This window comes from Crinia signifera, chromosome 19 (genome assembly GCF_055691185.1).
Source record: "Crinia signifera chromosome 19, ASM5569118v1, whole genome shotgun sequence".
Classification (NCBI taxonomy): domain Eukaryota; kingdom Metazoa; phylum Chordata; class Amphibia; order Anura; family Myobatrachidae; genus Crinia; species Crinia signifera.
Genome location: NC_139226.1, coordinates 123,222,359 through 123,242,043, shown reverse-complemented (window position 1 = coordinate 123,242,043; position 19,685 = coordinate 123,222,359). Strand labels below are relative to the sequence as shown.

The following is a 19,685-nucleotide window of genomic DNA, read 5'->3' as shown; positions in this document are numbered from 1 at the left end:
AGTGCACACATGGGCCCTTATTCTGATCGGTGCGGATATTCCCGCTTGCGTACGGCCCGCCGATGTTTATCGTCTGCGCATGTGCAGAGGTCACTCTGCGCATGTGCAGGCGATTTCGCCGCATGGATTCTTTATACGCCGCACAGGGGGCGTAGAGGGGCGTGAGGGGCTACTTAGCCTCATTACCCTATGCATACGCCCCGCGTTTCATGGGCGTTCCCATGCAAACGCGAGGCGTATGCATGGTAATGAGGCCGTGACGCGTGGGTACGGGGCGGGCCTCTGACATCGCCGGATGTCAGCTGCCCGCCCCCATACATGATTTCACACGGACAAGTGTCCGTGTGGTCTTGTGTTGCGGGACCTGGTGGAGCATGCGGCCCTGCATTCGATGTTCGACGACCATCGAATGCAGGGGCAGCTCCCAAGACGGAGGAGGCGTATCCCCGTCCACTTTCATGCGGATCGCCACATATCCGCGTACGGACGGCAGGTGGCGATCCGTATGGAAGGCGGGGATTCGCCTGCACGGTTGCGGCCGCATATTCTGATCGGGCCGCACCGATCAGAATAAGGGCCATGGTTATAGATGTTGTTCAGTGCAAGCAGTTCCTGAAATGTTTCAAATGAATTTCACAGTGCAACTGCAAATTTTTATTATTGCAGCCTGTGACTAAAGATTCTCCAAAGACTTCACCAAGAGTTGTATTAATCTAAAAAGCCTCAATGGGAACACACCGGAGCTACTGTGCTGTTGCAGGATTTCTGTCACCTGACACCTCTGGATTGCCGCATGGACTTCTGTGTTGTGACTGTGAGTCATAGGCCTACATAACAAGCCTGGAATAGGGATAGCCATCGACACATCCCCTGTCGATGATTGCCATTGATGGCGTTTTAAGCATGTACCATCGATGGTGTTAAAGAATTCTATCATCTACCATCTATAGTTCCCGCTATCGAATAGTCGCACATGCACAGAAGAACCTTTGAGTGATCTAGTTAAAGTCTTCTGTGCGTGCTTGCACCTCCCGGTGGCCTGCCTGGCCGCTGCTTTGATACTTGAAAGTTAGCCTGGCGGGAAACGGTAATTTGGTCTACAGGATGATGGCCGACAGTCAATAGATCTACACCATTAGGTCCACATGGGAAAAGGTCAACATGGGTCTAGGTCGCCATGGTTCTAGGTCGACATGGTTCTAGGTCGAAAGGTCATTAGTTCGACAGGTCGTTAGTTCAACAGGTCATTAGTTTGACAGTGTCTAGGTCGACAGTCAAAAGGTCGACAAGGGGTTTTGCACTGTTTTTTGAGCCAATACGTGCCGGCAGGCAGTATTTCATGGCCTACCATCCACTAGGGCGTGATGGGAGAATTAAATAGTGTGCAAGTGTAGAGAGGCACCATGCCTGACGCATTGCAAGTGCAGCGGGCGATGCGGTGCACTTTAAACTGTGTCCATGTCGACTGTGTTGACATTCAGGTAAAAAAAACAGTAAAAAACTCCATGTTGACCTTTTGACTGTTGACCTAGACAATGTCGAACTAATGATCTGTCGAACTAACAACCTGTTGAACTAATGACCTTTCGACCTTTAACCATGTCGACCTTTTCCCATGTCGACCTAATGACTGTCGACCATCATGCCGTAGAACAAATGAACCCAACCAGAACAGTTCAAGGAGTCGTGTCGTAATGGACAGGCAGAGCGGAAATAAAAAACATTGCCATCGGAAGCCTTCCATCGATGGCTGAAAACTATATGACCATCCACTATTGATGGTCAAAACATCGATCACTAGGTCCCAATCATCGATGTTTTGGGAACATCAATAGTCGATTGCCATCCCTAGCCTGAAAATGATCTGCAGCACACTAGTAGAAAGGACCAAAACTTAATTTTGATTTAGCATTCATCAATCAGGGGAATGTGCGCTATCCACGTGCATTATGGCGCTGCAGTGCTTTGTTCCTTATGGAACCCTGTCGCTGTTCACAAGCTTTTTCTTGCGTTGCGCGTTTCCAACCTTCTAGCGCTCTGCACCGTTTGCTGGTCTCTGGCGTCTTCAAATTAAAACTGCATGTGCGACTGGGTATACAGCACCATCCATTTCCCAGCATCCCATGCGAATATTATCCGGCGCATGCACAGTTTTAATTTGAAGACGCCAGAGACCAATAAGCAGTGCAGAGCGTTAGAAGGATGGAGACTATCAATACCGATATTTATATAACCAAAGAACAATAAGTGAAAAGCGTAGGTTACGTACTTTTTCCGTAACTTGCGTACCCTTTATTCCTAGCTACGTGCGAACAAAGTGTAGCGTAGAGTACCTTTACTGTGTATTGTACACGCTTGAATCAATGCAGTAATAGGAGATCCCTTCGCAGTACTTAGTCTCTAATCTGTGGATACACTTTAAGGACAAAGTCCGTATTACACCTTATCGCTAGATGCGAATAATAGACGAGACCACGATATAACAAGTGAGGAGATAGATTCTCCAAAAGTAGTATATTTAGTCCCTAGCGGACAAAAGGGGATTACAGAAAGAAGAAAATACAGTATAACAAGTGATACAATTTCCTTAACAATACTAATACAATTCAAACACTACTAGGGGAAAGAAAACAGGCACAGAATACAATCAGCCAACAATACAATAAAAGAAAGCACAAGGAATGCAACCGTTTACCGTCTCAAATATGTGCAGCACAGTCCGGTCGGAGCTCGCTATATTCAGATTGAACTATAGCCCGGTCAATGGTGAGGGATAGGAGCAGTGCCGAAGTGACCGAGGCAGCCCAGAGTTAGCTATCTTATAGGGTAAGAAGGGGGAGGTCAAAGGCCATTCCTATTGGTCAGGGGTTCGGATGTCCAGTCCTCAGTGATTGGGGCAAAGTATTACACCTGGTTTGGATTGGTGCAGGAGGATAGTACTTTGGTGTCCTTTATGTGTTGGCATCGTCGTCGGGGTTTGTAAACAGCAACAAGAACCGTTTTTTAACTGGATTCCTCTGTCTCACACAGTATAAGAGAAATAGTCCTTGAAATATGGATTTTGTCCGTAATTATCGGACCATATGAGTTGCGAAAACTTCGCAACGACCGGAGTACTGCGCATAAGAAACGGAACGTAACGGTACCAAACATTATACAGACAGAAGTGTGTAATGCTGATTAAACTATGTGTAGTGCTCTAAACCTTTAATTAACCCCTTCCCGACACAGCCTGTTTTTGCCTTCCTGACAGAGGCCTTTTTTTCAAATCTGACAGGTATCACTTAAGTGGGGATAACTTTTTTTTGCTTTTACTTATCCCAGTGATTTTGAGGTTGTTTTCCCGTGACACATTGTACTTTAAATTAGTGGTAAATTTTGGTCGATACAGTTTTTTTTTTTTTGTGAAAAATACCAAAATGTCGTAAAAAAATTTAACATTTTGCAATTTGCAAAATGTTACATTTTCTGCTTGTGAGACAAATAATCATACCACTCAAAATAGTTAATAACTAACATAAACCATATCTAAACTTTATTATTACATCATTATTTCAACCTCCTTTAATTTTTTTGGACACTAGGGGGCAGCAGAGTCTAAATTTTACACATCACACAGTTTAACGCTGCTTTTGGCTGTTCACGTTTGAACAGCCAATCGCAGCGATCGCCCATGACGGGGGGCATCGCTGCCCCCCTGGGCAATGAGGGAGGATGTCTGCTGTCAGGGACAGCAGACATCGTCCCTCTGTCACCGCGTCTGTAGACGCGGTGACAATTCAAAGGCATGACGTACATTTATGCCATGTGTCGGGAAGTACATCCCGACCATGACGTAAATGTACGTCAAATGTCGGGAAGGGGTTAACTATATTTTATTTGGTGTAAGTATGGTATTATGAATTTATGTGTAATAGTATGGCTGCGCTTCTTTTTGTCTTTCCCCGGGTCACCAATTTAACACATAAAAAAATGTAATTTTTTACACAAAAATGCAGTTCTGGCTCAAAATTTTTCATTTTCGCAAGGAATGAAGGAGACAAAGCACCCCAAAATCTGTGCCCCAATTTCTCCCGAGTACGGCAATGCCTCATATGTGACCAAAAAATACCAGTTGGGTGCATGGCAGGACTCAGAAGGGAAGGAGTGATATTTGGTGGTGGAATGAATGGTGGGTGCTATGTCGCATTAGCAAGACCCCCGAAGCATCAATACAGTGGAACCCCCCCACATGTGACCCCATTTTGCTCACCAGCTTTGGGAGGGCGGCTGGCGCTGCGGCTGGTGGGGGGGTGGGAGGGGTGCTGACCAGTGTTCCCTCTAAGCTATGCGCGTGTGCGCGCGCACACAACTCGACGAGCGTGCGCACAGACATTACAACAGAGCGCACAAAGCAGCAGTCGTCCCTTTTTGCAGTTGTGGACTCAATTAATGTGTGTTTCACCCAATAACTACATTGTGTGCTGTGTTTTGAATGTTTAAATGTTTAATATCATTTTGAAGTAAATTTAACACAAATGCTGAACGCCATTTTCCAGTGACAGACAATCATTTAAATTTCCTTCCAAAGTTGCACAGCCAAAATCTTTTGCCGCACACAGCCTTCGTAAAATTAGAGGGAACATTGGTGCTGACGCTGCGGCAGCCGGGTGGGTGGGAGGGAGGGGGGGCTGCCGGGTGGGAGGGGGGGGGCTGACGATCGGTGGTGATCGGTGCTGTACTTAACAGCACCGATCACCACCGATCACTGTGTTACCGAGCGGCTTAGCCGTCGGTAACACAGAAAACGCTGCAATTGGCTGTTCACATTTGAACAGCCAATCGCAGCGATCGCCGCGAGGGGGGATGTCTGCTGTCAGGGACAGCAGACATCTCCAAACTGTCACCGCGTCTATAGACGCGGTGACAGTTTAAAACCATGACGTATATATACGTCTTCGGTCGGGAAGTACCTCCCGACCATGACGTATATATATACGTCATATGTCGGGAATATCTTTCTATCTATGTATCTGTATATATATATATATATATATATATATATATATATGTGTATATATATATATATGTGTATATATATATATATATATATATACACATATATATATATACTAGGTGATTCATCGCGCCCTACGGGCGCTCTTCACACCGTCGTAAGGGGCTGCGCCCCCTTAATTTGTGAACGTTTGTATATGAGAAATATGGTTAGAATTGTATGAAAGATGCCCTGTATTGCAACTTAGGTGTCCGCGAATTGCAGGAGGGGGGGTCGCGGGGGGTGCCGCGATTTGCTGGAGGGGGGGTTGTGGGGGGGTGGATGCTGCGAATCGCGGGAGGGGAGGGATTGCAGAGAATAGCGGGAGGGGGGTCGCGGGGTGGGTTGCCGCAAATCGCGGGAGGGGGGTTACGGGGGCGGGGGTTGCGGCCAATCATGGTAGGGGGGGTCGCGGGGCATGTGCCGTGAATCACGGGAGGGGGGGTCACGGGGTGGGGTGCCGAGAATCGCGGGGGGGTGTGTGTGTGCCGTGAATCGCGGGAGTGGGGGGGGTGGGGGGGTGTGACGCGAATCGCCACAAGAAAAAATCAACACAGAAAGGTCAACACATGTAAATGTTGACTTAAGTGTGGCACTTCATTGGTGTCCATGTCGACACATGAGAATGAATATGAAAACATTCAAAAAATGAAAAAAAAAAAATTCAAAAACTCATGTCAACCTTTTTCATTGTCGACCATAGCCATGTCAGTGTTTTCCATGTGCAATTTAATTCTGGAGCTGCCGCGAATCACGGGGGGTGCCGCGAATTGCGGGAGGGGTGGGTCGCGGGGTTGGGTGCCGCGAATCGCGGGAGGGCGGGGTTCACAGGGGTTCCGGTGGGGGGTTGCCGCGAATTGCGGGAGGTGGGGGGTCACGGGGGTGCCACGAATCGCGGGAGGGGGGTTTGCGGGGGGGTGTGACGCGAATCGCCACAAGAAAAACTCAACACAGAAAGGTCAACACATGTAAATGTTGACATAACTGTGCCACTTCATTGGTGTCCATGTCGACACATGACAATGAATATGAAAACATTCAAAAAATGAAATAAATCTTCAAAAACTCATGTCAACCTTTTTCATTGTCGACCATAGCCGTGCCAGTGTTTTGCATGTGCCATTTAATCCTGGGGCTGCCGCGAATCGCGGGGGGTGCCGCGATTTGCGGGAGGGGGGTTGCGGGGGGTGGGTGCCGCGAATCGCGGGAGAGCGGGGTTCATGGGGGTTCCGGTGGGGGGTTGCCGCGAATTGCGGGAGGGGGGGGTCGCGGGGGGGTGCCGCGAATCGCCGGAGGGGGGGTTGCGGGGGGTGTGACGCGAATCGCCACAAGAAAAAAATCAACACAGAAAGGTCAACACATGTAAATGTTGACATAAGTGTGGCACTTCATTGGTGTCCATGTCGACACATGAGAATGAATATGAAAATATTCAAAAAATGACAAAAAAACTTCAAAAACTCATGTCAACCTTTTTCATTGTCGACCATAGCCATGTCAGTGTTTTCCATGTGCAATTTAATTCTGGAGCTGCCGCGAATCACGGGGGGGGGGGTGCCGCGAATTGCGGGGGTGGGTGCCGTGAATCGCGGGAGGGCGGGGTTCACAGGGGTTCCGGTGGGGGGTTGCCGCGAATTGCGGGAGGTGGGGGGTCACGGGGGGTGCCGCGAATCGCGGGAGGGGGGGTTGCGGGGGGTGTGACGCGAATCGCCACAAGAAAAAATCAACACAGAAAGGTCAACACATGTAAATGTTGACATAAGTGTGCCACTTCATTGGTGTCCATGTCGACACATGACAATGAATATGAAAAAATTAAAAATAAATCTTCAAAAACTCATGTCAACTTTTTTCATTGTCGACCATAGCCATGTCAGTGTTTTGCATGTGCCATTTAATCCTGGGGCTGCTGCGAATTGCGGGGGGGGGGGTGCCGCGAATCGCGGGAGGGGGGTCGCAGGGGGGGTGCCGCCAATCGTGCAAGGGGGGGTCGCGGGGGGGTCCTTTTTGCCGCGAATCGCGGGAGGGAGGTCGCGGGGGGGGTGTTTTTTCCGCGAATCGGGGGGGGTCAGGGGGGAGGGTTTACAGCGATTCGCGGGAGGGGGGGGTCGCGGGGTGGTGGTTATGCCGCAAATTGCGGGAGGGGTCGTGGAGGGTTCTTTTTGCAGCGAATCGCGGGAGGGGGGGTCGCGGGGGTGTTTTTGCTGCGAATCGCGGTAGGGGGGGTCGCGGGGGAGCGGGGGGGGGGTTTGCCGCAAATCGCGGGAGGGGGGCGCTCACCTGGTGGCTGTGGAGTAGCAGTGCCGGGCAACATGGGAAGGCAGTGGGTGTCTGGCACTGTCTGTGGGCTCACTGGGCTGGTTCTCTGTCACATACCTCCCAACATGACCCTCTCCAGGAGGGACACAATGCTCTGTTTCTAGACTTCCCCTTAATGTATGATTGCCAGCACCTGTTTTAAACAGGTTAATTTCTCAGAAAGCTGTTCAGCACAGATGAAGGCAATCACACATTAAGAGGAAAGTCCAGGAACAGAGCGTTATAGACACAGACACCCACTTTGAGTGACAGATTTAGCCAAATATATAGGAGATATGTGTATATATGTATATATATATGTGTATATATATATATATACACATATATATACAGTATATGTGTATATATATATATATATATACACACATATATATATACACACATATATATATATATATATATATAATTCAGTACATTTTATGTTATTTTATTTATTTTGTTTATTTTATAAAATGCTGCAGCTGACGGGGGGGTGGGAGGGGGGGAGCGCTGCGTGCGCTGCTGCTGCTGCCGGAAGGAGGGACTGCAGGCCAGGGACTGCCGGGTGAGCTGCCGGGTGAGCTGCCGGGTGGGTGGGAGGGGGGGCTGGTGATCGGTGCTGTACTTAACAGCACCGATCACCGTGTTACCGAGCGGCTTAGCCGCCGGTAACACGGGAAACGCTGTGATTGACTGTTCACATTTGAACAGCCAATCACAGCGATCGCCGACCGGGGGGGCATCCCTGCCCCCCCTGGGCAGCGAGGGGGGATGTCTGCTGTCAGGGACAGCAGACATCTCCAAACTGTCACCGCGTCTATAGACGCGGTGACAGTTAGAAGTCATGACGTACATTTATGCCATGTGTCGGGAAGTACTTCCCGACCATGACGTAAATGTACGTCAAATGTCGGGAAGGGGTTAATAACAATTCCTTATCAATAGGCTCTCCATCTGGACGCTGGGAATAAGTTATCGTCTGGTTGTGCCATGTCACTTCCCAAGTACCAATCGTTCTGGAACTAGAGAAGTTCATACATACCAGGGACTTATCGGGACTTATCCACTTGGTATGGGTATAATCTAAGGCTAGGGGACCTGGTATACAGGTATTTCTTATCCAGTGGCCTCCCCTTATTTAAGACGCTTATCTCAGAGATATTTAGCGGATATGGGACTAGGCCTACACTACTTCTTTTATGTAATACTTGTGAACACACCCAGCATTCTGTTTGGTTTAAGACCTTACCCACTAATGAGTGGTAATCACTCAAGGGATGTCGGCTCGTAGTTGCCTTACCCATCGACTGACATCGCTGGATGCATTCTTCTTCCATTTGTGGCTGACAATATGTACAAACACAGTACTCACCTGACAATAACTCATCACATTGCCCTTGAACTACGTTCCCCTCATACCTCTTACCCTCTCCTGTTATGGGTAAAGTATCAGGCTTGTTTAGGGATTCTACTTCACCCTGGTCTGGGTCCATTAGTACACTGTCAGAACTCCGCTCTGATCGCTCTAGAGTGTGGCAGCCACCGAGTATCTTTTGGGTGAAGAAGGGGAAACAGGAAAAAAACAAAGGAATAGAAATATAACCATGAACCTGTTGCTTGGAGTCCTTCCATCATCTCTACCAGGGGTATTTTATTGCTCTGCTCTTTAACTTTTGCTCGTACAGGTTGCTCGACCTTAGCTGCCTTTCAATCCTCCCGGAACAATGCCTTTAGCGATATTTCTTCTCTTTCGCTCTCTGCACAAGGGGACTCCGGGTTACTGGCTTTCTTGCAGTGGGACAAATGTATCCAAGTCTCTCTCTCTGCGACTTTAATTGATGTAGTGCTGGTCAACAAAACTTGGTACGGTCCTTCCCAACGGTCTATCAAACAACCTGAGCGTAAAAAATTGCGGATCATAACAAAGTCTCCTGGTTTAAGATTATGACAGTTCTCAATAGGCATGTCAGGTGTCAGCAAATTCAGTTCCTTTTGTTGTTTCCTCAGCTGTTTGTTTAGCTTTAGGATATATTGTACAGTTAGTTCATTGTTACACTTGAGATCATCCTGTGGGTCTATCATGACGTGTGGCTGCCGGCCAAACAATATCTCGAAGGGGGACAAGTTAAGCGGAGCTCTGGGAGTGGTCCTAATGCTATACAGCACAATGGGCAGTGCCTCTGGCAATAACAACCCTGTTTCAGCCATAACTTTACCCAATTTGTTCTTAATAGTACCATTCATTCTCTCAACTTTGGTGCTCGCTTGGGGTCGATATGGAGTATGAAGTTTACTATTAATTCCCAGGAGTTTACACATGATTTGGAAGACTTCTCCTGTGAAATGAGTGCCTCTGTCACTCTCGATGACCTTTGGGATACCATATCTACAGACAAACTCTTGACATATTTTCTTAGCTGTAAAGGTAGCAGTGTTGGAGGCAGCGGGGAAAGCCTCCACCCAGCTGGAAAACATGTCAACACATACTAACACATACTTCAAATTTCTACAGGGTGGTAACTGTATGAAGTCGATTTGTATTACCTGGAAAGGGCCTTCTGTAGGAGGGATGTGGGATGGCTCTGTTGGGATGGCTTTTCCAATATTCTTCCTCAAACAGGTGAGGCATGACATTGCCACTCTACCTGCTTGAGAAGCGAACCCTGGTGCACACCAGTAGGCCTTTACCAGCTTGCACATACCTTCCTTCCCAAGATGTGTCAGCCCATGGGCCGCCTCGGCTAGACTAGGTATGCCCTGGGGGCCACTGGTTTCCCCTGTCCATCTCTCCAAAGTCCAGTGGACTCTTGGCCACATCCCTTCGACTTCCATACTGCTCTCTCCTGTGGGGAACACAAATTCTGCATGTCTATCAGTTTTGATGTGGATACCATGTTAAGTGTACAGAGGTTTATAGGAGGGGTAGAAATATTAACAGGGCATGCGGCCCTTTTCGCTGCCTCATCAGTGCGGCTGTTACCAAGGGACACCAGGTCCTTCTCTGATGTGTGAGCTTTGCACTTAATAACAGCCACTCTGTCTGGAAGCTGGATAGCTACCAGAAGTTTTCTGATATATGTCACATGCGCCACTGTTGTGCCAGCCGCCGTATTGAAATTTCTGAGGTACCATAGGGCCCCAAAATCATGCACTACTCCAAAAGCATATCTGGAGTCGGTATATATGTTAACTGATTTTCCTTTGGCCAGTTCACATGCTCTGGTCAGTGCCACCAGTTCCGCTACTTGTGCTGAGTGAGGTGGTCCTAGGGGTTCAGCTTCCACAATACCTTCTCCATCTACTACAGCGTAGCCTGTGCACAGTTCTCCCGTCTCCGTTTGTCTATGACAGCTACCATCAGTGAATAAGGTTATGTCTACCTCACTTAATGGGCTGTCGCTTATGTCAGGACGTGCTGTAAAGGTCTGATTTAGGTAGGTCATGCAATCATGTTTGTCCTCACCTTCACTAAACTCTGCCTTACCATTTTCAGCAACATTCCCATCAACCCCCACCCTTTGTGCCTTGGAGGGCACATGAGGTAGGAATGTGGCTATGTTCAGTGTGTTGCATCTTTTTATGGTAATATTTACTGGGGCCATCAGCGCCAGTTCCCACTTGGTGAACCGAGCTGAGGACACATGTTGTGTTTGGGCAGAGTTTAGGAGGGCAGAGACAGCATGGGGAGCATGAACAGTTAAATCGTGTCCTAACACCACATCCTCACTCTTGCTTACTAGTTGTGCTATTGCAGCTATGCTTCGTAAGCAAGTTGGGAGTGAGCGTGCTACTGTGTCCAATTGGCCACTGTAGTACGCTACTGGTTGGCTGGCATCACCATGTTTTTGGACAAGTACTCCTGCCGCACACCCAGCTGATTCTGTTCCGTACAGTTCAAAGGGTTTCCCGTAATCTGGCATTCCCAGTGCTGGGGCCTTTGTTCGGCTCACATTTAGTTCCTCGAAAGCCAGTTCAGATTCCTCAGTATGAGAAACCCGATCTGGCTTAGTTGAGGAAACCATTTCTTGCAGTGGTAATGCCAGAATAGAGAATCCTGGGATCCAATTGCGACAGTATCCACACATGCCTAGGAACGTACGGATCTGGTGCTGGGTCTGCGGCAGTACCATGTTTTGAATCGCTTGGATTTGGTCGTCAGTGAGGTGTCTCAGCCCTTGGGTAAGACAGTGGCCCAGATACTTAACCCTGGTCTGACATAATTGTAATTTATCCTTGGATACTTTATGTCCTGTCTCTGAGAGATGCATCAGCAGCTGTCGAGTGTCATCTACTGATGACTCCAGTGACTCAGAACACAACAATAAGTCATCAACATATTGTATTAGTATCGAACCATTCAAAGGTTGAAAGGATTGTAAACAATCATGCAAGGCCTGGGAGAAGATGCTAGGGCTGTCTATGAATCCCTGAGGGAGTCGGGTCCAGGTATACTGTACTCCTCTGTATGTAAAGGCGAACAGGTACTGGCTGTCAGGATGTAAAGGGACAGAGAAGAAAGCAGAACATAAATCAATGACTGTAAAATGAGTACAGTGAGGTGGAATTTGCATCAGGATGACAGCTGGGTTTGGCACTACGAGGAATTGGCTCTCAACTATTTTGTTTACCCCTCTTAGATCCTGCACTAGTCTGTAGCCCCTCCCTCCACTTTTCTTTACCGGAAAGATGGGACTATTGGCCGTGCTGGAGGTTCGAACTAGGATTTCTTGGTGGAGCAAGCGTTGGATAACAGGGTACACACCTAGTTCGACTTCTGGTTTTAATGGGTATTGCGGTATTTTTGGGGCTATCCTGCCTTCTTTTAAACAAATCTTTACTGGAGCTACGTTTGCCATCAACCCAGCATCCTGTCCATCTTTAGTCCAAAGGGAACTCGGTATTTGTGCTGTAATTTCAGCTACCCTAGATGGATTTGAATCTACAACAGTTGAATACAACATTAGCCTCTGAGGAGTGTCCAGCAAATCTTGCACTTCCTGTGCAAGATTTCTAGGAGTGTCCAGAAATACCCCATCAGGGGTGCAATAGATGACACATCCCATCTTACATAGTAAGTCTCTACCCAGGCGGTTTGTCGGAGCCGCTGCAGCCAACAGGAAAGAATGTTTGGTATGCAGAGGCCCGATTGTAACGTCTGCTGGTTTTGTCAGTGGGTAATGTTGTACTTTTCCTGTTACCCCAATTGCTGCTACTGATTGATCAGTGAAACCCAAGTGAAGGGGAGTGTTGAGAACAGATCTGGCCGCTCCTGTATCAACCAAAAAGGTTTGTCTTACGCCAGCTATATCAACCTTTACCTGAGGTTCCTCTCTAAGGTGTTGTGTCAATCTAACTGGCTGTAGGATACAGGTATGACCTGTTTCCTATTGTCTTATCTGGGTTGCCCTTAGTACGGTGTCAGCCATCAAATGGGGAGGAGGCATGTTGCGTGACCTGTCTGTCTCCTCCCATTGTCTAGGGGTTGTGTATCTCCGTGTCTCACCCTGGTGAGATTCCCATTCTCGCCTATGTGTTCTGTTTCTCCTGGGGTTTCCTGACCTGCATTGATGTGCAAAATGTCCCTCTCTGTTGCAGTTGTAGCATACCATGGGTTTTCTCCCTGTGTCTCTGGTGTTTGGTTGGTATGCAGTTTTATTTGGGACATTAGCAAAAGCTTGGATGCTAACCGCCATTAATTTTTTGGTTTGCATCTCTCTGTTTCTCAGTATGTTTTTGTCATGGTCGACAGCAGATTCCCGTAGGGCTTTTTCTGTCATTCCTCGCCAATTCGGGAAAGATGTCTGGACCCTGGTCCTCAATTTCTCTCTCAGCCCCTCCACTAGCACAGAGACAACCATCTCCCTCAGGTGTGGGTTATCCTTAGGATCGGCGACACCAGTGTGTTTGGATACCATCATCAAACCCCGGTTGAAATATTCGCTAGCTGATTCACCATCCTTTTGTTTGATAGTGAATATCTTGCTATATTCCACTGCCGCAGGAAAATATACTCCCAATTGCAAGTTGATTAGGCGTATATTTTCTTGGTTGATCTCATCATTTATTTCCTATCTCCTCTCAACCCGCTATCCTGAATGAATTTCAAGATGTCGATGTGAGTAGGGAGACAGGCCCTCAACATGATTCTCCAATCCTTGTTGGTGGGTTCATCAGAGTTTCACAGATCCCTTACAAATTTCTGGCATAAGGTCAGATCTTTCCTAGGATCAGGGAAATCTGATATGATGGATCGCAGCTCTAACCATGTCCATGGATTTAACATGGTGATCTTCCTGGTAGGTATCACACCCTCTCTGTCTGCCTTACCATAGGGAACCTCCATGTACGTACTGGGTATGTTTGCACCACATCCGCATTACTGGGTCCTGGTATGGGGTTGCCTGTGTCTGTGCTGTGTGGTGCTTTCTTACCTGGGTCCACAACTACGCTGTTAGCATCAGCCGTCTCCTCTTCCTGTGCTGGAGCCCCAGCAGCAGGTTTTGCTGGTTCAGCCTTTCCTTCAAGCATGTTAATTGCATGAGAGACGGCCGATGTCAACAGTAGATCGTTTTCCTCTCTGGTTTCCTTGTAAGGGGATAAAACAGGGTACAGGTTAGTAACAGTTACATCTTTACTCATGTTCTGTTTAGCAGTCATTAACCCTTCCGGCACATATGGAGGGGGGGGAGCGGTTGCATTCCTGCGCCTGATTGTATCTGTTATTGCTAGACGTCCAATTCCCCTTTGTTCCTGCCCTTCCTTCTGCCACAAATTAAGAATTTCAATGTGCTTTACTCTCTTCTTACGTGAGGAAAGTAAACATATCTCATCTTTAACTGCTGATAAGATCTCTGGATCAAAACTACCAACACTGGGAAATTCTAACTTGCTGCCCTGTGTCATCTTTTTCCATTTCTCTTGGTAAACAACTACTCGTTCACCGTGCTTCCTGCACATTATGAATGCTGCCGACCCTTTAGGTAGGCGTGATTCTTCCCTAAGTAGCACAGTATCCCTGTGTGACCCGTTATTTCCCATTGTTACAGGAATAAAAGTTCACAGCTAGCATAAACTGGTGGGTCGTTTGTCTGTGAGTCGCTCCCAAAACACTCCTTCTCCGTAGCGTGGCACTATTCCGCACCTAAGCGTGAAGCCCACTCTATGAGGTTGCGTCTACTCAATCACCACTCGCTTACGGTCAGTAACGCATTACTACACGACTTGCAGGGTGCGGCTGAGCTTTGCAGAACACAAAAAAACTTGCTTTTCCTGTATCCTCAAAACTGGTATATTTCTAAAGTGGCTAATCAGATCACTGGGTTCCGATTTAGCTTCTTGTACCCTTCCGGTGGATCAAAATAGGTAGGTCCACGGAAGGGGCAGTTCCTATGGGCACGTCGTCATGTGCGCCTCTATGTCTTAAACCTTGTCCTACTCTGGACTGCGCTGAGTCGTGTCGTCACACACCCGTTCACCCAATGACTGTTTCACACTGGGTGCTAGTTACACCTTGGTCTTACGCTTAAACTTGCAATATTTCTGTACAGAAAATCTTCCCGGGTTGGTAGTTTCTCACTAGATACTTATGCAGGTATAAATCCCTTTAATGGCTATAGGAATCTATTAAAATAATGCTTGAGTTGCTTGTTTTTGGGAAAAATGAACAATAAAAGAAAAACTTATTTTCTTTTATTAATTACCGCTTTATCCACAGTATGTTACCATACTGTTTTAAATAAAGCTAGTGATTTCTACTATCCACCTCTGGGTTCCTTTGTGTGCTGCATGTGCAGTGCCAGTGAACAGCCACTTATGTACGTGTGTTTGTTAAACCTGTTCACAGGCCGCCGATGAATCGGCCACCCACGTGTTCTACAGTGTATTTGTAAGGTCGCAATTGGGTTTCGCTGAACGCAGGAAATGTGCAGAAAATGCGAAATAAATCCCTTAACTCGGTCCGAAAATTACGTATAAAGATGCGAAATAAATCCCGCACTCAATCCGTAAATTACGTACAAAGATGCGAAAATTTCCTAACGTAAGCACGTGCGTGCGTACCTTACGTAATACACAATAGACGCTTCACATTACAGTAAAGGCCCAGAACTTATCGCCACGTGGCGGAGTCCCTGGCCCTGCAGTAACTAACGATAAAAGATTATAGTTTTGCACAGAAGGAATCCTCTATGTACTATAATAAACACAGGCCTTTGCCTCCACGTGTGCGTACTTTTTCGCACGTGGCACATATACTGTAATAAACAAGCAATTCAAGACACTATTCCCCGTTAAACTACTTGTGACAGGCAAAAGTACAGCTTACTAAACACTTAATATACTTTAAAACACGTGACTTAATATTTCCTTGGATTTCACTTATTGTACTTCGGGTTCAGACGCTAGCACCTCTCGAACCCTGCACCGCCGCGGACTTGGCCTCTCCAGCAATGGGTAAATAATCAATCACTTCCACCCTTTTGCTGGTATAGGTCAAGCCGCGCACTCGGTACAGTGTTCCAGATTGTGAAAAAGTCCGTAATACACCTTATCCCTAGATGTGAATAATAGACGAGACCACGATATAACAAGTGAGGAGAAAGATTCTCCAAAAGTAGTATATTTAGTCCCTAGCGGACAAAAGGGGATTACAGAAAGAAGAAAATACAGGATAACAAGTGATACAATTTCCTTAACAATACTAATACAATTCAAACACTACTAGGGGAAAGAAAGGAGGCACAGAATACAATCAGCCAACAATACAATAAAAGAAAGCACAAGGAATGCAACCGTTTACCATCTCAAATATGTGCAGTGCAGTCCGGTCGGAGCTCGCTATATTCAGATTGAACTATAGCCCGGTCAATGGTGAGGGATAAGAGCAGTGCCGAAGTGACCGAGGCAGCCCAGGGTTAGCTATCTTATAGGGTCAGAAGGGGGAGGTCAAAGGCCATTCCTATTGGTCAGGGGTTCGGATGTCCAGTCCTCAGTGATTGGGGCAAAGTATTACACCTGGTTTGGATTGGTGCAGGAGGATAGTACTTTGGTGTCCTTTGTGTACTGGCATCGTCGTCGGGGTTTGTAAACAGCAACAAGAACCGGTTTTTAACTGGATTCCTTTGTCTCACACAGTATAAGAGAAATAGTCCTTGAAATATGGATTTTGTCCGTAATTATCGGACCATATGAGTTGCGAAAACTTCGCAACGACCGGAGTACTGCGCATAAGAAACGGAACGTAACGGTACCAAACATTATACAGACAGAAGTGTGTAATGCTGATTAAACTATGTGTAGTGCTCTAAACCTTTAATTAACTATATTTTATTTGTTGTAAGTATGGTATTATGAATTTATGTGTAATAGTATGACTGCGCTTCTGGTCCACTTTGTCACACAGACTCGGGTATGTATACTTTATTTGCGCAACTCTGCGAACCAAAATGGCGGCCATACTATCCTAAAATGGTGTGTGTGCAACTCGACTTTAACAAGACCCAGCTGACAACCGTTATGGGAGGACGCGTATCCCCGTCGGGGGAGGATAACACACACCCATAACGGATGTCATAATAATACATGCTGCCGATAACAGGACCCGCTTTACCACGATAACATGACGAAGCCGGCCCTCACTTAAGGAACGATAAAGACCTCATGGTAAATCTACCCCAGAGTCTGGAGTACTCTGTACTATTCAATGTGTGGTAATAGGCAGCTAATAACTGCTGATTCTCAGACATTGTAGATTGGCGGAGGGAACTACGGAGCACTTTAAAAAAAAACCCGTACAAATGAATGGACAGCCACTGATTGGCTGAGAGAGGTCTCAGCCAATCAGTGGCTGCCCATTTATTAGTATAGGCTTTTTTAAAAATTTAAGGAACGATAAAGACCTCATGGTAAATCTACCCCAGAGTCTGGAGTACTCTGTACTATTCAATGTATGGTAATAGGCAGCTAATAACTGCTGATTCTCAGATATTGTAGATTGGTGGAGGGAACTACGGAGCACTTTAAAAAAAACCCCGTACAAATGAATGGACAGCCACTGATTGGCTGAGAGAGGTCTCAGCCAATCAGTGGCTGCCCATTTATTAGTATGGGCTTTTTTTAAATTTTAAGCGTGCTCGCTGGCGCTGCCTGGCAGCGGCTTCTATTGCCCGGCTCCCTGGTTCACTCCATGGCATTCCCTGCCCCCTACACCTGGCTCTTTGGTTGCCGGCATCCCCCACCGCTGCTGGCACGATTTGGGCCAATTTCACGACCCGATTTATCTGAATCGGGTGAAATCATGCCCAAATTGCATAGTGTATGTGGGCCATCAGAGGGCTAGAGGGACTGGTAACATCAGTCAAACCTCCTGCAATATATTGCATATGATATATCGCATGTACGACCAACCTAGGGGCTCCTATCTGACACTCACGGGACCGCGCATCGCATCGGATGGAAAACAAAACAATGTTGCACTTTTCAGACAATATATCATCCCGAAACATCGAAATCGGATGAAATCGTGCAAAATCTTTCTAGTCTACTTTAGACCTACGGGCCTGTGTGGCTTGTGTCTTGCGTTTCGTGAAATATCAATAATTGTGTATGCGGGGGTAAACTAATCGGCCTTACACACGTAGTGATTTAGGGACATTAAAGAACTCACTAGATCACTTAGTAAATGGCCCTATATTGCTCTGTGTGTAGAGGCCATAGTGATGCGTGGCCCGGCGCATCGCTATCACTGGTCATAGGCAGTGTTCTCACTGGAAAACACTTGCCCTGACAGATCGCTCAGCACACAGCACAGAAAACATCGCTGTGCGCTGAGCGATATTACTGAGAATTCTGAGGGATCTGTCATTGCTCAGAATGATCTACAAATCTCTACGTGTGTAGGGCCATTTAATGGCCATTTAATAGGGTACTAATTCACACGGCCAATTTGTGGCTCTCCACCTGCTAAGAACCTACACATCCCAGCATGCCCTGCAACAGTTTTAAAATTCATTAATAGCAAAACTATGACAGGGCATTCTGGGACTGTACTATATCCTTATAACTAAAGTTATTAGAGGCTGAGAGTTTGGAGTTGCTGGCCTGCTGTGATACCTGTGATACCTAACCAAAAACATTGCTGCGGGGACCAGGAGTAGCAGCGGTGGTAGGGCAGTGCCGGCATCTCAGCCAGCGGCAGCCCCCCTCCTACCATAAGGTACAAGCTGCCACTGCTGTTGCCATGTATTCCAATGAAACTGAATACATGGCACCTACAGAAACACCCAAAGAGGTATTGTGGCTGAAGAAGACTTTAGGGCTATTCAATTGTTCCAGATAGTCGTAAAAAAAAAAAATGTAACTAATTTGATACCGTGCTATTCAATAGCTGCCTTTTTCACCGCTTTTTTTTAGGCATTTTTCTCCCATAAATTTTCACATACAAAAAGGCATGTTGAAAAATGCCTCAAAAAGGGGTAAAAATGGCAGCAAATTTGCCAGGAAGTGGCAAAAACATGTGGAATGGCAGCTAATCCATTAAGGTGAAAAATCGTCTCGCCATTTGAATAGGGCAAATCCCCATTCAGTCTAAAACCTGGTGAAAAGTGCAATCGGCACTAATTGGTTTATTTTTGTAAAATCCAGCACTGATCATGTTTATATCAGATATTTAACATTTCAATGCTTTTATGAGCCAGTAGACACAGCTAGTAAAAGAACCAGGTATTTGAAAATGATGCTTCATACAATATCTAAACCCCTTTGTATAAACTGAGTCTTTGTTCAAATAATGGTCAACATTGCATGTAATTATGAAAGTGCAACTGATTTGTTTCCTAATTAAACTATGATTATTTCTAAGAACATTGCCATAAGATACCATTTCACAAGAGAGCTGATAGATAATTCTACTATAAATTAATCAGATTGAATGATGTCACTACAGAGGAAAATCATGCTGATATGTTAGCCTAGGGTCTGATGTCATGTGCTCAATGGCTCGCTGCAAAAATATGAATGGGAGTACATTGGGGCAGATGTATTAGGCCTGGAGAAGAGATAAACTGGAGATAAAGAGGAGATACGGTAAAAGGAGATAAAGCACCAGCCAATCAACTCCCAACTGTCATTTTCAAACACAGCTCATTGGCCGGTGCTTTATCTCCTTTCACTTTATCTCCACTTTATCTCCACTTTATCTCATCTTCAGGCTTAATACATCTGCCCCTATGTGAGATGTTACCTTCCAACATTTTGGGGGATTCCTACGCATGGCCTGCCACATGCCCCCCCAAAAGGGGCATAGTATCTGTTAAAGGGACATGGCTTTTTAGGCAGGGCCGCCAATAGGGGGGTG

At 46.6% G+C, this 19,685-nt stretch overlaps 1 protein-coding gene across 2 annotated transcripts in view; it reads left to right on the top strand.

Annotated features, from left to right (window-relative positions):
- Window positions 1-19,685, top strand: part of LOC146042954 (putative pleckstrin homology domain-containing family N member 1) — a 70,577-nt gene that overhangs the window by 10,998 nt on the left and 39,894 nt on the right. Inside the window, exon 1 of one of the 2 annotated variants that reach the window (XM_083163250.1) lies at window positions 723-814. The exons of the other annotated variant lie outside the window; for it this stretch is intronic. The gene's annotated coding sequence lies outside the window, so the exon portion shown is untranslated. Of the gene's footprint in view, window positions 1-722; window positions 815-19,685 lie in introns of those variants that run through there. 2 annotated transcript variants of the gene reach the window in all.